Genomic DNA, 22,266 nt, shown 5'->3' with positions numbered 1-22,266 from the left:
AATTTGTAAAACATACAGGACAACATTTTGGCTTTGCTCACACTTTTATTAGTGAATGGTCTGTGGTTGATAATTGGTTTAATGAATGAAACTAAGATAGTCAGAACTATATGTTCTTCTAAGACATACTTTCTTTTTTGTTTTTTGAGACAGGATTTCTCTGTGTAGCTTTGTGCCTTTTGCCTTTCCTGGAACTCACTCTGTAGCCCAGGCTGGCATTGAACTCACAGAGATCTGCCTGCCTCTGCCTCCCGAGTGCTGTGATTAAAGGTGTGTGCCACCACCGTCCATCCTAAGACATACTTTTTATTCTGTCTGTATTTTTTATTTATTTATTTTTCTACTATCAGCTTGATACCGTACATATTCTTATCCTAATAGTGAAATGTTTCACTGAGGCTTGCTCAGTAATTGAGTAAAACCAAAACTTACTGTAAGCCACAGTCATCCTAGGGTCCCCCCTGCTATGTAGCCTCCCTGGTTCTGTGGGTTGCAGTATGATTGTTCTTTGCTTTATATCTCGTATCCACTTATGAGTTAGTACATACCATGTTTGTCCTTCTGAGTCTGGGTTACCTCACTCAGGATATTTTCTAGTTCCATCGTTTTGCCTGCAAATTTCATGATGTCATTGTTTTTCTCTGCTGAGTAGTACTCCATTGTGTATATGTACCACATTTTCTTAATCCATTCTTCAGTTGACGGGCATCTAAGTTGTTTCCAGGTTCTGGCTATTACAAATAATGCTGCTATGAACATAGTTGAGCATGTGTCCTTGTGGTATGATTGAGCATTCCTTGGATATATGCCCAAGAGTGGTATGGCTGGGTCTTGAGATAGTTTGATTCCCAGTTTTCTGAGAAACCACCATACTGATTTCCACAGTGGTTGTACAAGTTTGCATTCCCACCAACAGTGGAGGAGTGTTCCCTTTGCTCTGCATCCTCTCCAACATAGACTATTATTAGTGTTTTTGATCATATTCATTCTGACAGGTGTAAGGTGGTATCTCAGAGTCATTTTTATTTGCATTTCTCTGATGATTAAGGATGTTGAGCATTTCTTTAAATGTCTTTCAGCCATTTGTGATTCTTCTTTTGAGAATTCTCTGTTTAGCTCTTTAGCCCATTTTTTTTTAAATTGGATTGTTCAGTATTTTGATGTCTAGTTTCTTGAGTTCTATATATACTTTGTTGAAAAGTCCTCTGTCAGATGTGGGGTCGGTGAAGGTCTTTTCCCATTCTCTAGGGTGTCTTTTTGTCTTATTGACAATGTCTTTTGCCCTACAAAAGCTTCTCAGTTTCAGGAGGTCCCATTTATTAATTGTTGTGCTCAGTGTCTGTGCTGCTGGTATTATATTTAGGAAATGATCACCTATGCCAATGTGTTCAAGAGTACTTCCTACTCTCTCTTCTTTTGAGGTTCATAAAAGTAAGTTTTCTCTATTGTTTTTTGATGTTGGGGAGCAAATTCAGGGCCTTAAGCATACCAGAGAAGTGTTCTACCACTAAGTTACATTGTTGTGTGACGTTTTGTTTGTGTTCTGACAAATAAAGCTTGCCTGGAGAGCAGAGGGAAGACCTAGCAACTAGTTAACCATAGAGGCCAGGCAGTGGTGACACATACCTTTAATCCCAGCACTTTGGAGGAGGAAGCAAGAAAATCAGGAGTTCAAGGCCACCCAGGACTACACAAAATTGAATCACTCTACATGAGAAACAGAGCTAGGTGATGGTGGTGGGGCACACCTTTAATCTCAGCACTAGGGAGTTGGAGACAGGAATATAAGGTGAGTGGAGACAGAATCCTGGCCCTATTCAGTCTGATGATTCGTAAAGATAAGAAAGTTCTAGTGGCTGCTGCTCTATTTCTCTGATCTCTCAATTTTCACCCTCGATATCTGACTCCTGAAAAATAAATCCAATCATATGAGTAGAATAAAAAAATTTAAATTCTATAGTCATATATTCACAGATTGGGTAAAAATAAAGCAATTAAAGCTTTGTCTCTATGACATCTACATGTAAAAATTTCACTTCAAAGAAAACATCAGATGTTAATAGTAAAACAGAGAGACAAGTATATGGTGCAAGGTATTGTAACTAGAATACTATACTAACAACAATTAGGGTAGACTTCTACATAGTATCTATAGTGGTACTATTAGGGGTTGAGATGGACATTCCATAAGAATCAAGACAGTGAGGCAAGTAAGATTGCTCAACAAGAAAACGCTTTTGCTTTCCAGTCTAACAACATTGGTTTGATCCCTAGGACTCACAAGAATGAAGGAGAGAACTGATCCTCCAGCAGTTCTCTGACCTACACGTGTGTGCTATGGCACCTGTACACAAATACACACACACACACACACACACACACACACACACACACACACACACACTTACTCATGCAAGCCCATAAAGAACAAAGAGATTAACTTATCAGAGCTTCAAAAATCCAAAAATGTCATGTATCTCATGACAGAATTTCAACATTCAAAGAAAAGAACCCAGGAGAAAGAAATAGGCAGATGTACGGTGATAGTCAGACATTGGATTTTTTCTTTCTTACTTAATTTGAGGTAAAATGACAAGGGAGAAACAATGGTTGCATAGCAGTTGTCATACTATGTACTCTTGGGATTGAGTATTTATCAATATAGACAGGAGAACACTGAGAAATAAATGTTGTTTATTTCTAGACGCCTGTTTGCTCTTATACAGTCAATTACTCATATTAAAGAGGATGCTCAAGCCTATTAGGAAGAAATACTAAATACTTTTTGTTTAATGTTATCATCTGCCAGAAATATACACATATTATCTTCAAAAGCTAAAGCAAAAGAAATAAATACCATCAAGAAGCTTGGTTTTCTTTTTTTTAAATTGAAGGAAATATCAAATTTGTATAGATAGATATTTATGAGCCAGGAATTACTTCATTAAAGCATTATTATTATTATTATTATTATTATTATTATTATTATCATTATTAGAAATTGAACATAGGGTCTCTTGTATGTCTGAAAAGCACTCTACTACTGATCTACATATCCATGTTGAAGCATTATTTTGAAACAAAAGCAGCATTGACAATGTTTTGTAAAACTAATGCACATTTGTACAGCATCTTTCATATATATCTTGTTTATGTTAATTCAAACATGTATTCAGGCTAAGTGCTGACATAATAATATGATGAACAACATCAACTCAAAAACACTCAAGCTAATATGTTCAAGTGAATTGAACCTACAGTACTCCTCTTTTAGGTTTTTGTTTCACCCATTTCTCTAGGAAACCTCCTGTGATGTTTAGTTTTAACTGCCATCTTAACCTAAAATCACCTAGGAAAAGAGTCTTTTATTTTGTAATGATATACTTTAATTTGGAGTATATGGAGAAAACTCAGTTTCTTCACCAATATATAAATACCTAATTAAACTGTATCTTGACCATATCTATCCTCCACTGTCCCCTCCAACTCTCTCCAGAACCCCAATCAAAATTTCATGTTCTTTTAAAATAATTGTTTTTTAATCAACTGAGTTTAATTAGTGCTGCTCCTATGTGAGGTCATTCACTAATGTATGCGGAACCTATCAGTGACCATATCCCCATAAAAATGACCCTCTTTCTCTTAGTAGTCATCAAGTACCAATAGTTCTTCAGCAAGTTGTGGGGCCTTTGGTGCCCTCCCCACTCCTTACCAGAATTTATAACTGGTCTTATTTTTTTTGTGCTGGATTTGTGCAGGTTGCCACAGTTGCTATTAGTTCATGTGTGTAACAGTCAAGTCATATGTAGAAGAAAGAATTTTATAGCATTCATGAACATCCTCAGCACTTAAATTCTTTCTAGACCATCCTCCATGATGTTTTCTGAGTCTTGACATAGGGGAGATAGATATAAATATCCCACCTATGACTGAGCACTCACTGTCACTTATTATCTGATCTGAACAGAAATGAGTCTCTGTATGAATATTGCAATGTGAACCTTCTCTGTCAAAGGTTGGGATCAGCACAATTCTATGGACATAAACATAAATATTAAGAAATCTGTTTGACATGACCATCTGGAAAACAATAATAATGTTATAATAATAATACAAACAAGACTTTCAAAGCCATGGGTTTTGACTATAACAAAGGCATGGATTCTCTCTTGTGGGGCAGGCCTCAAATCCACTCCAGAGAGCAGAGCAGTTCATTGCACCCATAAACAGTTGTGACACTATTACAATACTGGATGTCTCTTGCCTTGCAGGCCCAGTTCTCTATAAGAGCAGCAGTCTGTTTTCTTCCTCAAGATCCTGTATAGCACCTCCAGCATATGAAACCTAGGCACCAGAGAATGAGTTTCATGATCAGTTCAATAATGATTTCTCTGTGTCATGAAACCAATTTGTATGCTGTCTTCAGTAATAGGGTCTTGACATCTAGTTATGGTAGGCAATAAAGAGGAATAGCAAACACTGAGATTTTCATTTAATAAATAGTATCTCTTAAAGCAGAATTGTTCACTAATATGCGGTATCTCTGTTTATTTTTTTTTAATTCCAATTTTTAATTAGCTTAAAAATTAGTTGAGTTTCATGAAGCAAGTTCCTGAATCTTTTCACCATAATCCTTTTCCCATCCCTGATTAAATCTTTAGCTCCAGGAATACCTCCCATTGTGCTTTTTCATATCACATATGTTCCACTATGAACTCCTACTACATTCTTTAATTTAATTGCATGATCCAAAGTAGCTTTTTCATGCACACTTAAAGTTGGTTTGCCTCCCACTGGCCCTTCATTTCCTCACTCACATCACTAAAGTACCTGCTTGAACACCTCTGTCTCCAGTATATCCACTTACTACTTTCATATTCTATCTTCCACTCTAAGTGCACAACCCCTGCCAGTGGCCTATGTTTAGTTTTCTAGCTTCTCCATATACTCCATATTAAACATACAAAAGAAAATATTTGAAGCTAGAACACTTAGACTGCATAGCATTTGTTTTTTGGTGTCTGGGTGATCCCACTTAGTATATCTGCCCCCAGTTTAATCCATGTACTTGCAAATTTCATGGTTTCATTTTTCTTTATAGCTGAGTAATATCCCATTGTGTATATGTACCACACATTCATTATCCATTCATCAGTTGATGGATATCTAGGTAGATTCCATTTCCAAGCTATTGTGAATAGAGAAACAGTGAAAAAGGATGTTCAAGTGTCCCAGTAGTAAGACAATAACAAGTCCTTTGGGTATGTGTCCAGGAGTGGTATTGCTTGATAATATGGTAATTCAATTCTATTTCCAATTTTTTTTTTTTGAGAATTCTCCAGTATGACTTCTCAAGTGGCTGGACTAGTTTACACTTCCATCAGTAGTATGTAAAAATTCATCTGTCCTACATTTACACCAGCATTTATTGTCTAGAACTGTCATTACATTCCATCTCACACTAGTCCTAATTCCCACCAACAGGAAAGGACTCTGAGTGAGAAATTGTCTAGGTTAGTTTTGCCTATGGGCATGTCTGTAGGGGATTTTCTTGATTGCTTTCATTGATGTTTAAAGGCCCAGCTTGACACGATTCCCTAGGTTTTGAGCCCTAGCCCTATAGAGCAGAGAAAAGTGAGTTGAGTATTAGGCATGCATACATTTATTGCTCACTACTCTTAACTGTGAATATGACTAGTTACTGAAAGGGAAAGTAATTTATTCCACTTACAATTATGGGTCATAGTAAGTGGAATAAACTGCTTTCTCTTGAAGCTGTTTCATCACTGCATTCTATCATAGCCACAAAAATGAAAATATGAACCTTTTTTGTGTCCTTCCTCAGATATCATCATAGAGTAGCTAATATTTATAAGGAAAGTATGACGCTTCAGCTCTAAAATGAATACTTGTGAAGTTTACTCTCATGTCACTATTCTTCATAAGTTTCTTATACATTAGTCATTTCTATATGGCCATACATAGTGATATATATATATATATATGTTAATTCTCAAGCTTTCTTCTATAGTCTCATGCATTTTCTCCATATATAGAGGTATTTATCAGGAAATTTGTACTGGTTAGTGTAGCTGGAATTTTCTTCGTTCCTGCCAGGCCCCTGCAGTCGCGTGGCCTGCTTATAATCAATCACTCTGTGTGCTTACTTGGGGGAAGAGAGTGTAAGAGATTTGTCCCAACTGCCAGCCAACTGGGACACAGGAAAACTTCTGACTACAGGTTAGTTTTTGTAAAGTTGACACAAACTAGAGTCACCTGTGAAGAAGGAAATTTCAATTGAGAAATTATTTAGAGCCAGTTGGTCTGTAGGCAAAAGTGTGGAGCAGTACTACCCTAGACAGGTTGTTCAGTGTTGTATAAGAAAATAGTCTTTGTAAGCCATAGGAAGTAAATCAGTAAGCAGCACTCCTCCATTGCCATTGTTTAAGTCCTACCTCCAGGTTCCTGCCTTGAGATCCTGCAATGCCTTGGCTCTATGATGGATGATAAAATGCAAGATTAAGGAAATTCCCAGGTTGGTTTTAGTCAGTGTTTTATCAAAGCAACAGGAAACTAAAACTTAACACAAGACCAGAAGTCTTGATAACTAGATACTTGTCCATGTTTTAAATTTCAAATTTGTAGATACATTTTGACCATATATAAATCTGTTAAGCTCTCAAAAATAATCTATATAATTATGTTAACTTCTTGTTACCAAAAAAACTATGCTTTCTCTGACCACTTCTCTACAGGAGGTTCCAGTTTGGAGTGGATAAAATGTTAGCTTTTAGGCCTGAAAACCACAGGTTGTCTCTTTTTCTGCAACTGTAAACAATTTTCTGATAAATTTGTTTCCTCTGTGTAGTGCCACTGCTGGAAAAAATATTTCTTTCTTTACAGAAAAGTAAAAATTATAACATAAGTTGCATGATTTTTGTTAAAAAATAAGAAATGGTAAATAAAATTAAGCTATGCAGTTAAAGTATGTAAAACATACTACTTATCCTAAAATCTTTAAGGATGGCATAACCTCAGAAAATCCATATACATGAAATTACAGGGAGAGACAGAGAACAAGAGAAACAGAGACAGAGAGCAAGAGAAACAGAGAGAGAGAGAGAGAGAGAGAGAGAGAGAGAGAGAGAGAGAGAGCAAGTGAGCAAAAGAAAGAAAAAGTAAAACACTTCCAGTTAAAATGGTTGGCAAGAAACTGGTTCCATGGATTAGGCTAAGAAGTGAAGTATGTTCCAAAGAATGAGAGAATAAAAACTTTGGGAATGATGGGATGGTGAAAACTGTAACAAAGTAATGATGCAGCAAAAAGGAAGTAAGCCACACAGAACACAGCTGTGGCAATCTAGCATTCAGGATAAACCCCTAACCCCCACAAGCCTCAAAAGTAGTTGTAGGTTTTGATGATACAATGATTCCACTGGAAGATGGGCCAGCAGTGGATAATAATATTATGTGTTCTGAGTCATATTATGACTCACAGGGCAGAGGCTGTGTGGCATCCCAAGAAAGAAGCTATTATTAGAAAATGAACTGACTTAGGTGCAGAGAACAGGGAATAACCACAAAATAAGAAGGCTGAGTTTAATCTGCTCCATCCTCAGGGCAAGTGATAGCCATGGAAGGCAGCTGTGGAGGGCAAAAGGATTAGACACTGATGAATTGAGAAAATATATATGGCAAGAGGTGTGTGCTAGACAGTGAGGTGCACAGGGAAAGGCAACATTATCCTCACTTGCTGTAAGTGTGTATGAGAGTGTTGAGCCTGAGGTCACATGGTGGATAAACTTCTGGAGCCACCTATCTGTTAGTCACTCCTGCAGTGGAAAAATGCTAAAGCTACTACAGGTTACTTGAAGCTTACTTCTGTGTGATTAGTGGTCAGAAAGACTTGGAATTTCAAGACAGATTTAGAACCTGTACAGATCATAGTGTCATGGTTCTTTCCCCAACTTCCAAGGCAAGCTGGAAAAATCTGCAGCTAGAAGAAAAACCACACCAAGCGGCTATTATCTGAGAAATCTGAGGAAGGTGAAGAAGCTGGCCCTACAGACTACAAATTGTGGCCCACAAATGACCCTGGCACTCAACGAGGGAAGACGCGAAAGCAAAGGAGACAGCTCTGGCTGACATCAGCACTTGTACAATAGAGACTTAACACCAGCATACGCTATAGAGAAGAGTCCAGGAACTCAACCGGCTTACATCATTTATATAACTAATGTCTGATGCTCCCAAATCTTCTCCCACACTTCACTTCTTTTTATTACACTGCTAGATTTATTCTTATTTTATTGTATTTATACACATTTTTAAAGTTTTCACTCCCCTTCATGCATGAATCTAATTTTATTCATGAATTTTTCATTGCTGTCAAATAAATTTTCATTTTACTTATTTCTTTTCTTCTCCTCACTAAAAATTTCTTTTTTTATTCCTTCTGCCGTATTATCTTTATATTACTAAATTTTGGCTTTGCTTTTATTTTATTTTCTTTAAATATATATTGTTAGTTTTTATTCTCCATCTTACATCTATTTAATTTTTTTTGAATATGCTTAGTACTGAAAATTATTTTTCATAAAATTCTTTTTCTCCCTTTTTTCTTTTGCTTAACTTTGCTTGTTCTTCACTTTCTCCTCTCCCTGCTTGTTTTTATCTCATTGTTATTTTCAATATTTACTCTAAATAACTGTTTATTTCATGGTGATATATATATATATATATATATATATATATATATATATATATATATATATATAAAACTTTATTTTCTGGCTGCTTACCATAGGCAATATGTTAATAAGATTAAGTTAATTTTAAACATGTGGATTCTAAAAGATGCTACTACATTTAAAGGAAAAATTCTAGACTGGGCAAAATGTTTATGCTTTATCTAATGGACAAAGATTTGAAATCTAGAATGGAGAAAATATAAGAAATGTGGTATGTAAGGATAAGACAAAAATACAAAAGAGAAATTAATATACAAAAGTTATGAATAGATTCACACAAAGACATAGAAATTGATAATAAGCATATCAAAAGACCCTCTGTCTCATGAATAGTTATAGAAATACAAACTGACATATTTATGGCATATACATTTCTTGTCAGATAGGAAAGAGAAGGTCAAGTAAGAGACAGCATACAAGAGAATTCCCAGTGTTCTGCATGGCTAAGGATTTGAAGAAAAGAATGTTAACATATAAGTTGCTATTGTAAATTGGAACAGCCTTTTGATGGCATTCTTTATAGTATCTATCCAAACTTAAAACAATCATTGTGATGGTTAGTATGTTTATAAAAATTGACACCAGTTCAAAACAACTGAGTAGAAAAACCTCAATGGAGAAAATACATCTATCTAGTTGACCTGTAGGCAGGTCTATGGAACATTTTCTTGGTTAATGATCTGATGTAGGCAGCACAGCCTACTATGGGAATTGCCACCTCTGAGCAGGTGGTCCTGATTTGTATAAGATTGCAAACTGAGCAAGTCTTGGAGAGCAAGCCAGGAAGCAGAATTCCTCTATGACCTCTACTTTAGTTCTTGCCCCCAGATTCTTGCCCTGATTTTCATTTATGATGGACTATGATCAGTGAGTGTAAGTAAATAAACCCTTTCCTCCTTAAGTTGCATTTAGTTATGGTGTTTATCACAGCATTAGTAACCCTAACTATGGCAATCATACTCTTCTTTCTGGAAGTCTCACTATTTCTCAGAGAAGTATCTGTTTGCGCACATTTACAATGAGCCATGAATATGTATGTTTACCTCAGCATTGCTTATAATGGACAGGGAAAATTCAAACATGTTAAAGGTCTGAGATTATTGTCATAGTTAAAACAATGCTCTATATTCATGCTACCTGTAATTACATGCACTTAATACAAGAAAGAGGTAGATTTCTATGTACTTGCATACAATGAGGTGATGTTGAAGAAGAAATTTAGTTTTGGAATAATAGATCAATTATGACCACATGTTATAAGCCTAGAGAGTAGAAGTGGCCAATTGATCACAGTGGTTACTGAGCAAATGAGTAACATTGACTGATGAATGAGGCAGAATAAATTGCAACATTTGCCTGAATTTTTATGAAATTCAACATGTTTTTTTTATTCATCTATTATCCATGTCATTTAAAATTATCTTTAAATTTGCAGGCTGTGTTATGTCCAGAATTTTTCTAACATCCCCAAATTATTTCAAAGGGCAGATCTTTCATTAATGATTTTTGCTTTGAACTCATTGCTACTTTACTCAAGTCTTGGACTTTACTAGCATTTAATCATTCTCATTATACCATAGCTACCTGCTACAGCATGAATATAATTGCCTTTGTTTGAGGATTTCATGTTTCTCAGCAGGAATCCCTAAAAAATAGCTTTTATCTCTCATAAAGGAGTATAAAGAAAAATGCAATAGAGCTGTGTGCATCTCAGCTTCATGTATCTCTAACACAGTCATTTGTACTTTAATGATATAAGTACTATGCTCCTCACTAAATACTGTCTTAGGAGCTTAAATTTGGATTTTATTAGTCATAGCTTATTTCCATCTATTACATCCTTTTCCTATCAATTGTTGCCAATATTCCTTATTTATCACAATTGGAATTCTGTTAATTTTCCTTTTTTGCCTTAATATGACAATTCCGTACCATTTGTTTCTACTTCTGGGTAATGTGGTAATTCTAATAGAATGGCATTTTTATCTTAATCACTTGGTGAGTTTTCTCATCAATCTTGTTCAGTTCTCATGCAGCAAGTGATTTTTCCACGTGCCTTGCTTATTAGTGATTTGGCATCATGAACATTTAGCTTTGTGGCACAGGTGCATTTATTGCCCTTTATTTTTTCTAGGCATATTTTTCCCCTTCATAAACCTCATCACCAGGACTGATTTTCCTATTTATCAAGATTTGTCATTTCACAGGTAAATGTTTTCATCCTTTCTACCACTGGCATTCATATTTGTCACAACATTGTCAGTCAACATAATTTTTCTTAACAAATCTTTAAGTATTATGTACACGGATCAGATAAGCTCATAAACATTCACCAACCTAGCACAGCCTAAAAACATGTCAGAAAAAAAATATTAAAGTATGTTCAATCAGTATCAATAACACCTTCACTGAAACTTAAAAAGAAAAATTTTCAGGCTTGAATGCAGATATGTGATTATAAAGATTTATTCCATAAAGCAAAACATAGCAAATTATGAGACATTCAATTAAACTAAGGACCAGCATTAAGATACAGGATAGGTTAAACTATTTATATTCATCCAACTTGACTTAAACTCATTCATTTGAAATGTTATGCAAGACACTGGTTATGCGAGATTAATGAAACTGATTGACGGAAGACACTGTGGTTTATAAAGTAGGCATGATTTGTATGTTCAGAACTGATGTGATATTATGAGGAGAGATGTGCAAGCCATCCCTATTCCACCTTCGCATGAAATAAATAATATAAAACGCATTTTAAGAACTATATGGAAGTTCTATGGCCTGCCAAGTTGGCTAAAATCTTGTTCAAGAAAGGCATACAAAATGATCATGAGTTCAGAGACTACATTCATGACTTGTAGCCACGAAAATTAAGGTTTGTAACAAAAAAGGACTAATGTATTTCCTCATGTTGCTTTTCTCTGTTTATGAAGTCTAACTCAGGCTCATTTTCTCACCCCCTTTATTGACCTTATTGGTACCTTCAAAATGTGAAAGGGCTCTCTTCATGAAATACTATCTTTACAGACATGAAGAATTTTCACTTTTTTAATGTATAATGAAATATCTGGCAATAAGTAAGTCACCAAAACCCAAGCGTTATTTATTCAAGAGTCTCATGGAGACAATTTAAAATGTCCTATACTGGAAGAACAAATCAAGTTGAGGAATAAGTACACTTAGTATTGAAGTACCAACATTGAGCAAATCACAATGTTTTAAATAATTATGAGATGAAAACCCTTAAAATATTAATAAATTCATATATAGAAGTATAATGAGTCTGGAAAGGGCATATGGCCCTTTTAGTCAGTGACATTTTAGCCATGTATAGCAGGTGACATGCAATGATTTCTACCTCTACATATTCATGCCCTTTTATCAGTCTCTCTTTCTGAGTGGAGCCAGAAATTGCATCTCTGCTCTAAACAAGGGAATATAGAAAATGTGATATGATGTCCCTACTAAAAGTAGATCTCTAAGAGTTTGTGTATTTGTACATCCTCATGTTTTGCTATCTTGTCACTTACTGTAAGAGAAAATGTTAGCAATGTTTTGGGCTGCCCTATGGAAAGTGGACCAACCCTTCTTAGAACCTTGAGGTGTTAACTTAATTGTAGCCTTGCAAGAGATGTTGGCACAGATATATCCCTCCTTCACAACTGACGCACATCTACATTCCTGGATCATAGAGAAGAAGATATAACATTTGTGGATTTGAACCACTATATATTAGGGAAATTTGTTAGAACAAAAGAGATGCCTTGTAGTAGGACAGGCCCATAGGGTTTAGGAAAATTGCTCTGACAGTTGCCAAGGCATGCACATAATGTACTTCCTTATGAGCTAACCTGGAGTCTGCCTGAAAGCCTAGCAACAGGTGTTGTCAGTGTTCCTGATCATGTCCAGCCAATGAGGCATGACCATGCAATGCCACCAGATTGTGACACAGACTGGGAAGACGATATATAAGGCCTTCCCCATTATTGAATAAATGAGTTTATTGTTTGTCTTCAACAAAACATTTATGTCTCTGCTGTTGATACTACATCTTCTCAACCCCTCCCCCAAGGGAGCCATTAGGATCTAGCAACAGTGCCTTAATGCACTATAGTAATATCCCTTATGATTTCTCTATATGATAACTGGGGATCTTAGTATTCACATTGATAAAAAGTAAGGACACACTTTAAATTTCAAACAAGACTTTAAACACCAAGGGTTTTGAAGAATTCAGAATACATATCTATATTCTACTGTTATTTTGTACCATTACCATGATCTTATTGTTCTTCTATGGAGCATGTATCATAGAAAATCTTGAACTGAAAATATTATTTTCAGTATGGTAAACTACAAGTATAGCAGAAATAACAGCACCTACTTGCTTAACCAGGGAATTAAGACTAATACCTTCATAGCTTCTTTGCTCAAAAGCATTTCTCAATGTTAAATATTGTCATACACTGTCAGCTAATCATGCTGGAGTTCGGCTTTATATCTAGGTAGACAGTATGAATGCTGACATGATTTCTTCTCTCACACAATGTCTTAGTTTGGTTCCTATTGGTGAAATACACAACATAATCACAAGCAACTTTTAGAATAAAGGCTTTATTTCATCTTAGAGCTTATAGTCCACCATCAGGGAAGGACAAGGCAGAAACTCAAACATGAAGCTGGAAGCAAGATCTGAAGGAAAGATTATGGAGTGATGTTGCTTACTGGCTTGATCTCCCTGGCTTGTTCAGTTTGCTTTCTTATACAACTCAGAACCATATGCCCAGGAATGACACTGACCAATGGGGAGTGGGTCTTTGCATATCAATAATTAATCAAGAAAATGCCCCAAAGACTGGCCTATGGAACAATCTGATAGAAGCATTTTGTTTTTTGAGTTTCTCTATTATTAGAAGATCTAGCTTGTGTAAAGTTGATGTAATAAAACTAACAAGCACACCTAAAATTTAGTAAAATTGAAATGAACAACAATAGGAAAAAAAGTTCAGCTTGGAGATATTCTAAAATGAACAAGATATAAATGTTTCCATAATTTCACTGTGAAGTGTAGTTTTTATTCTTTCTTTTCTTTTTTATTCTGTTTTATGTGAAACATAAGAACATAGATTTCAATGTGAAAGCTGAGATGGTTCAAATCTGTATAGTTAAAAATGCACATTGGCCGTACAGTTAGGAAAATTATTTATCTATTTCTGTTTAATGTGGAACATTCTGAAGTGATAGGCCAAAGGAAACAATGGACATCTGCTGTGGATATCACTCTATATAAATAAAACACTGATGGCCAGTGACCAGACAGGAAGTATAGGCGGGACAAGGAGAGAGGAGAATTGGGGAAACAGGAAGAAGGAGGGAGAGACACTGCAGCCACCACCAGGACAAGCAACATGTAAAGACGCCAGTTAGCCACAAGTGACGTGGCAAGGTATAGATTTATAAAAATGGGTTAATTTAAGATAAAAGAACAGTTAGCAAGAAGCCTGCCATGCCCAAACAGTTTATAAGTAATATAAGCGTCTGAGTGATTATTTTATAAGTGGATTGTGGGACTGCGGGGCTTGGTGGAGCCTGGAGAGAAGCCCTCCAGCAACAAAATGGCACCCAACGGCTCGAGTTTCCACCTTAAACCTGAGAATATTTAATAACCAATTCTAAACATAGCCAAAACCAGGTTCCTGCTTCATGTCTCATATGGGCAGCTAGACGCCTCAAAACACCGGATTGAACTACTGGCAGGTTCCTGGCCTGTGCGTTTGACCAGCAGTATGGCAGGAATGAGGCTTCTGCAAGTAGCACATTAAGCTGCATGGTGGATTTAGCCTTTGCTAGTACAAAGCAAAAAGAGGTTTCTGGGCTACATGCTGCCTTGATAGAAGCATAGACCCACTATTTCTGAGAGTTGATGGTTCCCAGAGCTGGCGGAAAACATACCACCACCATGTTGGGAAGCTGAAGTGGGTGGAGCCAGCAGCCACAGCGCCGATTCAGGCTTAAAAGGCTGCAGTTTAAAGCAATAGGCTCAAGGTAATATAAAAAATAAGCCACAGTCCTTGGATGGGGTTTATGGCACCACTATCTGGGTGTCTGGCCATCCCATCACCAGAGTAGGTCAGTTCCTGCCGTCTCGCGACCATTGCCAGCAGTCTTTTGAGGGGGTATCTTTGTGGATCTCCGTGGGCCTCCCTAGCTCTCTGCTTCCTCCCCTTCACACCTTCTCATGTGGTCTTCATTTACCATGGTCTCCTATTCCTTGTTCTCCCTCTCTTTTCTTGATCCAGCTAGGATATCCCACTCTTTCCCTCGACTGTCGCCCTTCATTGTTCCCACTCATGACCAGGCTATTCTGAAGGCAGACATCCACGGCTGGGCCCCTGGTGGAGCACTGGGAGTCTAATTAGTGAGTAAGAAGAGTGTTTATATGAGCGAGAATTGTTGAAGCCAAGGTTGGATAAAGCACCGGGACAAATAACCAAATGAATGGAAGCACAGGATCTATGAACCAAAGGCTGAGGGGCCCCCAACTGGATCAGGCCCCCTGAACGGGTGAGACAGTCATTTGGCTTGATCTGTTTGGGAGGCAGCTGTGCATTGGTGCCAGGTCCTGGGCTCGTTGCATGAGTTGGCTGTTTGAATCCTGGGACTTATGCAGGGACACTTGGCTCGGTCTGGGAGGGGGGAATGGACCTGCCTGGACTGAGTCTACCAGGTCAACCCCGGTCCTCGGGGGAGACCTTGATCTGGAGGAGGTGGGAATGGGGGGTGGGCTGGGGGGAGGGGTGGGCGAGAGGGGGAGAACAGGGGATTCTGTGGCTATTATGTTGAACTGAATGGTGTTGTAAAATAATAATAATAATAATAATAATAATAATAATAATAATAATAAAAACCAAAAAAAAAATAAGCCACATAAAGATGGCTATCACACAGAGAATCTGGATTATGTTCTCTTTGATATTCGTAACTGAAGAAAAACATTTGATTGCAAAAGCTGTTGAGTTATGCCAAAATGTATATTTTAAAGGTACCTTGACTTCAAAATTTTGTTGCTTTGGAAAGGAGGCTCTGCTTTTGTCTCCACAGAAAGCCAGGGACTATGGATTTGTTCCAGATTAAGATACATCAGGTTTGACCAGCCAAGACCCCCTGAAAGATCTCCGATGACACCATGGCCCAGATGATCCAACATCCAGAACAGTTTCAAGGCAACTGGCTCCCACAATACATCCTCAAGGACTACCCCATAGGCCTAAAATTTTCTTTGTGTCCCCATAAGATACAGCGCCCCCCTCCAGCAGGAAGTAGTAAGAGATGCTACGCCCAAATTCCCAAATATACCAAGCTGGCTTTAGAGGTGGAATTGGCTCACTCCCCCTCTAAACCCGGACATATTGCTTAAAAAACAATGGTTAAGAGATTCTTGTGTCCCAAATCAGAAGAGCCCTCTGGTGTGGGACAGAGAAAAACCAATACTTTTATTTAAAACAGGTTGATTATAAATGCGATCTCTTTCAAAAAAAGAAAAGGGGATATGATATAGATATATAGGATGTAGAGATGATAAGAAAAAGGGTAGATTAATGATCCTACTTTTAAAGAACAACAACTTGTTTAAAATGTTTTACATTGGTATAGATTTTAGTTTATGTTTAAAATGTTTTACATTGATATAAATTTTAGTTTATTGATACAAACTTGAAGTTAATTTTGTTATACTGTATATGTATGTATATATATATATATATATATATATATACACATATATATATTTCTATTCTTGTTTGAGGTATTATGTTTATGTAACTCATTTAAAATTGTAATGGATAATTAAAAATAGATTAATAATTAGTCATCTATGATAATCATATTTGTAGCCATGTTAGTTAAGTCTTCTAGGTATACATAGATATATTTCAGATAGATAGGTAATCTTCAAACACTTCATAGACCTAGAGAATATGACATTTAAATAACTTAGAATTCTGTTGACATGAGACACAATTGCTGAAGTGTATACTGTCTCCAGCCATACGGAATTGTGGCCCACATATAGTGGTAAACCAAGGGCAATAACAATAGTCTATGTTGTGGGAGTCTCCTGAACAATCCTGATCAACAACTCAAAACAGAGCTTCTCATACCCGAGGTTGCAATTTTTGATAGGTGGTCTTTGAACATTAATGGAAATACCATTTTCCCAGATGAGAAAATTTTGTTTAAACAATATATGTATAATTGCACACAGAATTATGTGTATTATAGTTTTTTTTAAAAGATATGTAGTTGATCCATTCTTTGGTTGAGGGGCATCTAGGTTGTTTCTAAGTTCTGGCTATTATGAATAATGCTGTCATGAACATAGTTGAGCAAGTGTGCTTGTGGTATGATTGAGAATCCTTTGGGTATATGTCCAAGAGCAGCATAGCTGTGTCTTGAGGTAGACTGATTCTCAATTTTCTGAGAAACTACCATACTGATTTCCAAGGTGGCTGTACAAGTTTGCAGTCCCACCAGCAATGGAGGTGTTCCCCTGTCTCCACATCCTCTCCAGCATAAACTGTCCCCAGTGTTTTTGATCTTACCCTTTTGAGAGACGGTATCTCAGAGTCATTTTGAATTGTGTTTCTGAGATGGTTAAGGATATTGAACATTTCTTTAAGCATTTCTGTCATTTGAGATTCTTCTGTTGAGAATTCTCTGTTGAGGTCTATACCCCAATTTTTTTTTTTTTTTTGGTTTTTCGAGACAGGGTTTCTCTGTGTAGCTTTGCGCCATTCCTGGGACTCACTTGGTAGCCCAGGCTGGCCTCGAACTCACAGAGATCCACCTGGCTCTGCCTCCCGAGTGCTGGGATTAAAGGCGTGCGCCACCACCGCCCGGCTTATACCCCAATTTTTAATTGGATCATTTGGTTTTTTGATGTCTAGTTTCTTGAGTTCTTTATATATTTTAGAGATCAGGCCTCTGTTGGATATGGGCTTGGTGAAGAACTTTTCCCAGTCTGTAGGCTGACATTTTGGCCTATTTACAGTGTCCTTTGCCTTATAGAAGCTTTTCAGTTTCATGAGGTCCCACTTATTAATTATCAATCCTAGTCTCTGTGCTACCATTGTTCTATTCAGGAAGTTGTCTCCTGTACCAATGTGCTCAAGGCTATTTCCCACTTTCTCCTCTATCAGATTTAGTTTAACTGGATCTATGTTGAGGTCTTTGATCCACTTGGACTTGAATTTTGTGCAGGGTGATAGATTTCAATCTATTTGCATTCTTATACATTCTGGCATCCATTTATACCAGCACCATTTGTTGAAGATGCTTTCTTTTTTCCATTGTATAATTTTCACTTCCTTTCAAAAATCAGGTACCCATAGGTATGTGGATTTATATGTTGGTCTTTGATTTGATTGCATTGATCCACTTGTCTGTTTTTATGCCAATACTATGCTATTTTGGAGTATTGCTGAGCTCTTAAAAATAATGACATCAGGGAATTTAAAGGTGAAAGGACAGAACTAAAAAAAAGTCATACTGAGTAAGGAAACCCAGACCCAGAAAAACAAACATGGTATGAAGTCACTTAGAAGTGGATATTAGTTGTAAAATAAAGGATAGCCATACTACAATCCACAGACCCAGAGAGGCTAGGTAAGAAGGAGGGCCCAAGGCGGGGAATGCATGGATCTCCTTGGGAAGGGAAAATAGAACAGATCTTCTGGATGGACTGGGGGCAAAGGGTGATGGGAACATGAGGGATCAGATTGATGCAGAGATGGAGGGAGAGAGTACTGAAACAGATGACAGACAGAAATCTGGTGCATGGGAAAGACTCCTAGGGAATGCTAGCTATGTAGACATAAGACCTTTTAAGATTCATGCTACAATAAATAAATAAAATAAAGAAGAAAGTAAAAGAAAGAAGTTATATATAGTTAATAGTAGGATTCCTTATGAGTTTTTCAGAAATCCTTAATGTCATTTTTCTTCTTCTGTATTTAAATTTAAATTAATTAAAAAATAATGTATTCTCCCCAAATTGAAGAGATTACAATTTAAATTCAAGGTTTTGGCACTCAGAAAGGGAGGGCAAAATAATAAGAACAAACAATTTTTTGGAAAGGCAAGAGAATTATGGATAAGATGACACTTGGTGGCTGGCTAGCTTTGATGAGAAATATAGCTCTCATGCCTAAAATACTATATGTATCCCGTTTTAGCCTGGTGAGATTTTGATATTTCTGGGGGAAATATGTACAGCTTGAACAAGGCCAAACATTTCTTTTGAAATGGTTTTAGCTGAAACCTGATTTCTCATGTCATCTTGGCCTGGGACTTTGATATATTTCTGTCATCGGTTGGTGACTTAAATTTTTCTAATCCTCCTTCCCAGCTACTGATGTTGCCTGAAATTTCCTGCCAATCTTGGCTTGTAAGTAGAATGGTGTAGTGAGTTCTTACACATGGATTGTCTTCTCTTCTGTTTGTCTGTGTCCTCTCCTTATAACTGCAAAGCTAAAGTGACAGTGGATTTATGCCTACCTTCAACCTTGAGTAATTTCATCCAGAGGACCTTCACTAGTTTTTACAATGAAGACACTTTCCACATAGTATCATAGCTTAAGTAAACATGAAATTGATGGAGAGCACACTAACCAAGTTACCACACCAAAATTAGATATACTAAAAAGATCGTTTGCCAGACATGGTGGTGCACACCTTTAATCCCAACATTTAGGGGCAGAGGCAGGCAGGTTTCTGTGAGCTCAAGCCCAGCCTAGTCTATATAGTGTGGTCTAAGACAATGAGGGCTACACAGAGAAACCTTGTATCAAAAAGAAAAAGAAAAAAAAAGGAGTACTTACAGAGCAAGAACCTAAGGTTGATCCTCAATACTTGAATAAAAAAAGGAAAGACAAAAACATGGGTTTAGAGAAATCAAGGAAATGCTTTTATTGTGGGGCAGTGTTTGTATATTGGTAGTCTGTTCATGCCCCAGTAGATGATGCCACATCCATGTGCATATAGGAAGCATGAATTGAACTCAGTGGGTTATTATATATAAGAAAAGAGAACAAAAGTTGGGAAGGAGATGTGTTTGCAGCAGAGCCCAGGAACAGGTGGGGAGGTAAAGAGCAGGGGACAGATACCATTAAGATACATTGTGTACATGTATGCAGTTTTCAAGACTAAAGGAACATGATAAAAATGTAGTCTTAGTTTATAATAAAGAAAAAATCCTGAGACTTCACCATTTAAATTTTAAACAGATTACATTTCAAAAAGGTTTTGATTGTGGTTTTGTTAAAGCCTTTGTTTTTGTGAATTTGGATTTTTATTTTTTTAAAAAATGAAACATTTAATGTTGTCAGCTTGACAGGATCTTAGCATAACTGTTGAATAGTTTCTAGAGTAGCAGTTCTGTCTGTGAGTCGAAAGCCCTTTGGGTGGGCCAAATGAACCTTTCACAGGGGTTGTCTAAGATCACCAGAAAACACAGAAATTTACGTTGTGATTCATTACAGTAGCAAAATTACAGTTATGATGCAACAATGAAAATAGTTTCATGGTCGGGGGTCACCACAGCATGAGGAATAATTTTAAAGGGTCACAGCATCAGGAAGCTTGAGACCCACTGCTCTAGACTGACTTAATTAAGATAGGAAAAGCTGGATGTGGTGGCACACCTTTAATCCCAGAACTCAAGAGGCAGAGGACGGTGGATTTCTACGACTTCAAGGCAAGCCTGGTCTACACAGAGAGTTCCAGAACACCCATTGCTCCTTCGTGTGACCATGTCTTAAAAAAACAAAACAAAAACAAAAATCAAACAACCAAAAGGGTAGAAAAATCCCCCGTGAATGTGAGCACACCATTCCATGGTCCAGAGAGAATAAAAAGGCCATGGGGCAGCAGTCTTCATCTCATTCTGGTTCTTGACTGTGGATATAATGCAAGCAGCTCCCTCAACTTCTGGCTGCCATGACTCTTCTCACCATGTTAGACTGTACCCTAGAATTCTGAGCCAAAATAAAGCTGGCCTGCCTTAAGTTGCCTTTGTCACATCAATAAGTACAGTAACTTGTTCACATACATTTGAAGAAAATATCAATAATATTCTCAAAAACATTGGCTAAACTATGAGTTTTGCAATCAGCACATAGAGTTCCGATTTTCCTCTCAAACATAGCAATTCTGTATTTTAATTTCTAAAAATCAAAGCAGAGTCAGAATCTGAAAACTTAACTGAACTGGGATTAATGCACTTTATTAACAGGTGTCTTCTTTTGGGCTTTTATATTCAGATAATTATGTTGTCCAGGACAAGTGTAACTATTTGAAAGAAGAAATGTATCTAAGTGGTTTTATACTGCCATTTGTCAACCTATCCCTGGAGAACAACTGGAAAACTTTAGGCCAGACTAATGGGGGATTATAAAATTCATCTCTTGTTTACATTCCACTGTTGTGCCATAGATTTCTTTTTTTATTATAAGTTATTATTGCAATTCATAGTACTCTAGATTCCTGTTACACCAATCATTCTGTGTTTGCCATGTATATATCCCTACAGCATATGTAGTACAATTCTAAATGCAAGCATTGTCAATACTGCATCAATAGTTTAGAATCATAATTCATATTTCATATGATTTAATTTTTAAGATGTTATAAGATTATGAAAATAAATTTGGATGACTTAACTCTAAACCAGGCTTCTGGAGAACAGTCAACCCACTTGAAAAATAGCCGGTTACTATGGAGAAAATGTAGACTAGTTTCATTTTCAGCAAATTCATTTTCAATACACACTGTCCTGCATTTGTTATATGTGTTCACTGAATATTTTTCCTAAATACTGAAGTCATTTATGTTTGTAAAATTGGAAACACATCCACATTAATGATTTGGAGCCCTATTTGAATTTTCTCCCTGGGTAGGTATGCAATGAAGCAGTAAACAAACAAAACATCATGCAGAAAAACAACAGCTTTAATATTTAAATCATAATTAACTTCACTGTTGTAACTCTTTACAATTACAATTGTTGTTGTTTTTTCTTTTAAACTAATGTATGCAGATTTAAAAAGAAACTAACTTGGTCACTCTAGTCTAGGACCAATATCCATACACACAAATCTCAAGCAACTTCTCAGAATAACGGAAATGAAAAAAATTCTTGTATTTAAAAGAAAGCAATTGAAGACTTTCACCTGGTTCAAATTGCTCAATTACCGTGTAATGAGTTAGGAAGGCCTATAATGCACTGCCGGAAAATACCCTCAAAGAACGAAAAGAAATCAAAGGAGAAAGGGGCAAGCTGGCTCCATGACTATAAGCAAGTCTGGATAATTCGTATTTCCCCATCTGTAAAATATATATGAGGGTCTATGGCACCTACAGGAAATAAAGTTAGCTTGTTTAGTCACAGAAAATTAGGAATATATCCTAACCTTGGGGTAGTTAAAACCAACAGGCTAAGTTTGTCTTCTAG

This window comes from Peromyscus maniculatus, chromosome X (assembly GCF_049852395.1).
Source record: "Peromyscus maniculatus bairdii isolate BWxNUB_F1_BW_parent chromosome X, HU_Pman_BW_mat_3.1, whole genome shotgun sequence".
In the NCBI taxonomy this organism is placed as follows: Eukaryota; Metazoa; Chordata; class Mammalia; order Rodentia; family Cricetidae; genus Peromyscus; species Peromyscus maniculatus.
The sequence above is the reverse complement of the archived record's forward strand: the minus strand, read 5'-3'. Positions refer to the sequence as shown.